Raw genomic sequence first — 7,501 nt, 5'->3', positions numbered from 1 at the left:
TTAACTAGTATTTTATTTACTTTTGTTTTTGTCATATATATATATATGTGTATATGACACATATATATATATGTGTATATATATATATGGCCATTATTTTTATCCATGTTAGCATCAGACAAGTTAGTAGGTTTTAGGGATTCAGATATATTTTGCTTTTTGAGTTAAAATACTTTTCACAGAACTTGAATTAAGTTACTACCTCAGCATATTTTACTCAAGGTATGTTTGAAAGTCAAGAGATAAAGCTGGTTTGTGATTTTTGTAAAAAGTTTGACAAACATAAAAGTGGCAAAAATAGCTATTATGCATACAGACAAGCACTGTTGGGATATTTTCAGCCTGTCAAGTTTGCATATTTTAAAATGTAGTAAGGCTTTAAGAAAAAAAATTGTTTTTTCCCAGTTTTGTTAAATCTTTCTTTGAATTTCAGGATACATTTGTAAATCAAATTGTGTTCAGCCAGATAATACCCAAACCAAAAGCTTAAAGCACTGAGAAACATCTTCAGGCATGTGCATGGGTTAGTTTGATGTATAGAAAGTGATTAAAATAGCATTGCAACTTTTAAAGGCAGTACTGGGAATACAATTTAGTACAAATAGCAGTTCTAGTCCAGTACATATATTGAAATGTAATGGGAAAATCAATTCAGCAATTATTTATTGAGTCCTTTATGTGTTAGTCATTATGCAAGGGCTTGGAGGGCAAATAGGAGTTTACAAAACATAACTGAACAAAGTGGAAACGAGTTCTTAACTCGCCAGATATTACATAGACGTCCAAATAAATGTAGGGCAATACTTTTAAAGGAGCAGTGAAAGTATGTTTGTGCCCAGAATGTTTATGATAGAAATGTCTGAGATTGCTCAAGGATGTTAAAGTTGTGTCTATTAACTAGAATTGAGACGGATTTGATTTTTTATTAAGGTATCTGACAGTATTTCTGGCTGGTAGTTATTTCAGGCTCTTGAGGTTATGAGGCTGAAATTATAACATTAACCATCTGATATAACCTTTTCGAGGAGCCTGCATCCTCAGTCTTTCTAACATAATGGAAGCATATTCTGTAGCTTGTTACATTCCTCAAATTGCTGAAAGAAGCTGGAAGGGAAATATTTCTGTACGTTTTTATGACGTCTCTTTTACTTGTTTCCCACATTGTCTCCTTCATAATCCTGACAATTTCATCACACCCCAAACCACAGCCCGTCTTACTACTAATCTCTTTGCCTTTGATAGCAATATTGAAATAATATTTTTGTTCATAATTATATTCTCTTATCCAACAAGCATTTACTGAGAACCTACTATTCACTACACACTATTCTCAGTTTTAAGAATATAGTGGTGTGCAAAACACTTCGGAGTCTAGATGAACACTTACAAAATAATCCATATTATAAGGAATAATAAATCAAAGAATAGCGTTTTCTTTTTCTGATATTCTCTGTGTTGTAGTCCCATCTACTTGTAACTTGCCTAAAGTTTCTCATTTCTAAAAGAAATTAATTTGTTAGATCATTTATTTCTATCTTTTCTCTCCGTTTTTAAATTTGCTGCATACTCTCTGAGAGGGAGACACAGAAAGACAGAGAGAGGGAAAGTGGGAACACACCCCCTCTGAGGGGATAGCCATATCGCAATCCCTTCTCCATTTCTCTCTCCTTTAAGGATTTTGGACATGCACCCACATCTGCTGGCATGTTTTTTAAGTCACTGGGTCTGGGTCTCAGACTGCACAGTCAGCTGTGGGATCCAGTCAACTTAACCACCACACCACTAGCTGGCCCAGTCACTTACTCCTTAATCTGCTTGCTTGTTATTGGATTAGACATAAAGAAACAATGATAGGACTAGTCTTTTATGGTGTATGTCACAACTTCTTTTCGTGCACTGTTTTGAGAGCCCCATAGAAATCTCTTAAAATAGGGAACCAGCAGTTAGTGTAAAGGCTATGTCGCTGGACTCCCACGTAGTTGACCACAGTTCGAGTCCCGGACCCAGTGGTTTAGAACTCACGCTGGGAGCGTGTGTGTGCGTGCCCAAGATCCTGAGAGGAGAATGGAGGAGAAGGGATTGCGGCGTGACCATCCCCCCTGGGGGGTGATTTCTCGCTTTCTGTCTCTGTGTCTCTCTCTGTCTGTCTGGCGAGCGCATGCGCCCTATAGCAAAAAGTTCTCTGGAAAAAAAAAAGAAAGAAATTTATCAAAACTCAAGCATTGAACATTTTATCTTCATTAATCTTATTTAGAAGCAAAGCACACTGACTATAATGTAAAGAGAATGGGAAATTAGTGGAATGATAAGAGGTGGTTAAAAGAATTGGGCTAAAGAGCAGGATTAGAAAACAGGCAGGAATGAAGGAAGGTGTAGTATGGAACAACTGACACCAGGTAGTTATAAGGCTACCCAGGGCAGTGCTGTCGTGAAGTTACAGATGATAAGCTGAGGAAGCCAGATGGCTGCTGCTGGCCTGCCCTGCCCCAGTTACCACTGCCACTTTTGCGAAAAATTTCTGAAAATTTCATTGAAAGACCTCACACAAGAATCAGTGGCCTGTAAGTCTTCTATCTACCTGGCCAAGTTCAGATCTAAAGTATATCTGTCTTTCAAAATGAATTTTGTAATCTTTCAGTATCTTGAAGTTAAAAATCTTAGAGGGTTTTGTAATCAGAAAATATTTTACTTTATTGAATTGCCTCTATTATCTGCATGCAAAAGAGTCAATACATCAATGTAAGCCAATTCACTTATGAATTTATATGTAATAATATGATATATGATTGAGGAGATCAATAAATGTTGTATAAAACACCAATTCTAAATAGTATGCATATTTTTGGTGATTGGTTTGTGTTATAAATTGTGTAAATTCCCAATGGGGAGCAATACCATAAATAAATAAAATAACTTTCTTATCTATTACATGACCTTTATAATAATTTTTGTCCAGTTTTAATATTATGATTATTTGTAACCAGGAAAGAAGAGAACTTGGCAAACAAATATTTATTCATGAGAGACTCGTACAAAATAATTACTCAAGAACTTCCAAGTTGTAAGGAGAAAATTCTTAAGCATATCTTTTAAAATTGCTGTGAAAAGAGTGCTAATGTTTTAATTTCTAGTCATTTACTCATTAGAATAAATTAAATTATGTTATATAATTTTGCCATATGTATATAACACATCTTCTACCTAGATATTTCTCAAATCTCACTTCTTAAATTCTCATGGTCTTTATGGAGATCTAAGATATTATGGGTTGAATTGTATCCCTGCAGGAAGAACATTGAAGGCCTACCCCCTTTTCCCCAGAATGTGATATTCTTTAAAAATAGTCTTTACTAAAGTAGCCAAACTAAAATGAATTATTTATAGTGGGACTTTATACAGTATGTCTAGTGTCCTTATACAAATGAGAAATTTAGGGCCAGCAGGTGGTATGAAGGTTAAGGCAGTTAGATCTCTCACATGGCCAATTGTGTGGTTCAAATCCTGGACCCCATGACCTCAAAATCAAATTGAGCATGTGTGTATACATGTCCAATGTCCTGAGAGGAGAAGAGAAGAGAAGAAGAGAAGAGAAAAGAGAAGAGATTGAGGTGTGGCCACCCTTTGGGGAGGATTTCTCACTTTCCTTCTCTCTCTGTCTGTCTCTGGTAGTACACATGCCCTATACTAAAACCTAAAAATAATAGAAAAAGTATGAAAAAAAAATAACAACCAAAAAAAAAAAAAAAAAAAAAAGAGGGAGAGAGAGAGAGAGAGAGAGAAATTGGATACAGAAACTGACCTACACAGAGAAAAGAGATGCAAAGATGGCCTTTTGATGACAGAGGCATTGAGGCATTGAGTGTATTGAAAAAGATGTTAAAAAGACTATGGAAAATGGAATTAAAGTATGAGTTAATTTTGGTGCACAAATATGTTTGCATAGTTATGTCATAATATGCATTTTCTAAGAACTTTTTGAAGATCCCCTCAGATAGCTGCTAGCAAAGAAATGCCAAGGATTGCCACCACTACCAGGAGCTGTGAAGAAACAAGAATGGATTCTATCCAGAATCGCTGGAGAGCATGGCTCTGTGACATCTTCTAGACTGAAAAATTGTGAGACAGTACTTTTCTCTTGATTTTTTTTTAATGAGTTTTTGCCTTGGGTCATATAAGCTCACTAGAGAAACAGAGTCAGAGAGACAGACACAGTGAAAGGGAAAGTGAGAAATCATCCCCTAGGGCAGATGGCCACATCGTAATTCCTTCTCCTCTATTCTCCTCATGGGATCTCAGGAACACACACACATATGTGTGTGGCATGATTTTGAAGTTACCAGGTCCAGGACTTGAACTGCAGTCAGCCTGTGGGAGTCCATCAACTTAATGCTATGATATCTACTGATTCCAACTGCTCTTTTGTTTTGACTCACACAGGTATCCATACTTTGTTCTGACAGCTCTGGCAAATTAATAAACAAGCCATCAGGTCATTACTGTGTCAAGCTTAGATTAACTCACTACATGACTTCCAGGTATTATGGAAAATGTCATGCTACGCACAGTTCTCAAAGAAACATTCATAAAAATTTCTTTAGTGATGCTGCTCTTAGTAATTTGTTATGTAGAACCTATCTTGCATGCAAACTCTTAAGTAGGCAGTTTTCTTCTGAATTCCAATGTTAGTTGATACTTCTTTGCATTTATCAAACTTTATTTCAACCTCTTATTTACATATAATTTTCCCTTATGGAGTCTGAGTTAGCTGAATACAAGGTATATTTGCCTCTTACATGACATAATGCAGCAATATCATTATTATCTATTTAAATAACAAATAAATGGCAATAACATTCTTGTAAGTTTCTTTCATGTATCAGTCACTTATACTAGATAAACACATAAAGTTTCTTTCATAAGTTAAAATGTAATATAACGTTATTGGTCATAATAACAATAATTATTATTAAAGTCAATTATGGTAAAGCAATGCCTTCCAGAAATGGAATATATTTTCAAATTAAAGAATGCTAGTACAATAAAAGACAGTTTACTATCTGAATTAGCTGGGTTTTCTTTGACTGAAAATATTCAGGTGTGGTCATTTAAGTAATAAGCTGATTTATAAATATTCCAAGCTAATAACAAAATTAATACTTCAGAATAAATTTATTTTTTATATCTGAATAGTGCTATTGGGATTTTAGTTTGGGAAAATGTGTTGAAAATATAAAGTCATTAAATTGTATTATTACACATGAACTATAAAATCATCTTAGGCAACTGTGTATATCTCTTGAGTTGCTCAAGTAGGCAAAGCAATAGGAGAGTAAAAGATGAATCGTCATACAAGTATGATTTCATGAGATCTACATCCAACTAAAATGTCAGACAAGAATTACAATAAACAAAACTGAACTGAGTTTAAACAAACACTGTTTTTTAATTTTAAGTATTTAAATTCAGAATTTCTAGAATTAGGAATATATACGTATTATTATATGAGGAGCAGGATATAAGGTTTGCCAAGAAGTCAGGATATAAGATCTCAAGCTAGAGAAAAAAATGTTAATAAGCTAATAATTTTTTAAGTTTATTTTTTAAAAGAATTAATTAATTAATTATTATTATTCTTGAATTGGACCAAAAAGAGTCAGACAGAGACAGAGAGAGAGGGAAAGTGAAAAAGCAAGCCTCCAGTTCCGGGACTTGAACCGTGGTGAACTATAGGGAGTCCAGCACCTAAACTGCCACGCCAACTGCTGGCCTCAAAATTTATTTTTTTTATGAAAGAAGGATAGGTGGAAAGAGAGAGAAAGAGACAGCACCTCCATTAGGCTCTTCATGTAGTGAGATCCACCCTAGTTTCAGTCAGCCTGGGTCATTAGCATGCAATTATGTCTGTGGCATCCCCAAGAAAGTCCCAGGGAACAAACCCAGAACCTTCCCATGTGGGTCCAAATGTATTACTGCTGCACCACCACTTTGTCTTAATAAATGTTAGTGGATCCAGGCTGGTGGTGTGATGGTTAAGAGGGCTGGACCCCATATAGACAATTGGGCAGTTCAAGTCCTGGACCCAGCGGTTTGAGGGACACTCAGGTTGCATGTGCAGTGAGTGGTTAAAATTCCAAGAAGAAGATAAAGAAGGGGTTCTGATGGGGCCATTTCCACTGGGGGTCACTTTCTCCCTTCCTCTCTCTCCCTCTCTGTCTCAGACAAGAACACACACTCTACAGAAAGTTACTTAAAATACACACACACACACACACACACACACATTAATTTATATACCCTTGGGCCTACCATTTTCACTGTAAGGAAGTTTAAAATAATTCTTAATAATCAAAGTAAAATTGCTCAAGAAGGTACAATTGACATGTTATTTTCTCATGAGTGTCATTATATGTAGATAATGTAATAAAATTAAAAACTCACCATTTCAAAAGTGAAATAATTAAATTTATTTTTACCATTCTAATGTATTTTTCAGATACATGAAAGTGGTAAATGAACGATGTTAAAGGATAATTTAATTAAACTGCAAAAGTAAGCACACTATTTGTAACTCAATTAAAGGTTAATAACATATAGAATATGGAAATTATAAAATTGTATTTAATTAAGTTAAACAACTTTCAAATAGAATATTTAAAAGAAGAAATGGCAATTCCTTTATGCATACTTAAGTTCATATTAAATTTCACAAAGGCAATTGTTTCTTTTAAGAATGGTTCATCATTATTAATTCTATACTATTAATGATGGAATAAAATGAAACATATAAGCCTTATGACCCTGACTCAGTATAGCCTATGGTTATTTTACTATTTCTCTCCTTACATGTGAAACACATTTTCTCTAAATATCACCATTTTGATGTTTTTTGGAAAGATTTTTGCTATAGGGCGTGTGCACTCACCAGACAGAGAGAGACAGAGAGACAGAAAGCGAGAAATCACCCCCCAGGGAGAATGGCCACACAGCAATCCCTTCTCCTCCATTCTCCTCTTAGGATCTTGGGCACGCATGCACACACGCCAAGTGTGAGTTTTAAGCCACCAGGTCTAAGACTTGAACCGCAGTCAACTACATAGGAGTCCAGTGATATAGCCATTACGCTTACTGCTAGGTCCCACCACTTTGATTCTTGTCTCTTCATTTTATTGCCTAGCTCTTCTAAGAACAGCCCAGCAAAAACCACCATTAAAGTCAGTAATGACTGCTCCTTAATATAGATATTTATTTATTTATTTAGGAGAGGTTTTTGTTATAGGGTGCATGTGCTCACCAGAAAGAGAGAGACAGAGAGACAGAAAGTGAGAAATCACCCCCCCCAGGGGTGATAGCCAAGCTGCAATTCTTTCTCCTCCATTCTTCTCTCTGGATCTTGGGCATGCACACACATGCGCCCGGTGTGAGTTTAAGCCACCGGGTCCAGGACTCGAAACACAGTCAACTACATGGGAGTCCAGTGTCATAGCCATTATGCTAACTGCTG

General features: G+C 35.6%; 1 protein-coding gene across 1 annotated transcript in view; it reads left to right on the top strand.

Annotated features, from left to right (window-relative positions):
* ZNF804A (zinc finger protein 804A) overlaps positions 1-7,501 on the top strand; it is a gene marked incomplete at its 5' end in the record, with an annotated part of 181,863 nt that overhangs the window by 5,800 nt on the left and 168,562 nt on the right.

Source organism: Tupaia chinensis, unplaced genomic scaffold (genome assembly GCF_000334495.1).
Source record: "Tupaia chinensis unplaced genomic scaffold, TupChi_1.0 Scaffold000079_1, whole genome shotgun sequence".
NCBI lineage: Eukaryota > Metazoa > Chordata > Mammalia > Scandentia > Tupaiidae > Tupaia > Tupaia belangeri.
Note: the sequence above shows the minus strand (reverse complement) of the source record. Positions and strands in the feature narration are given on the sequence as shown.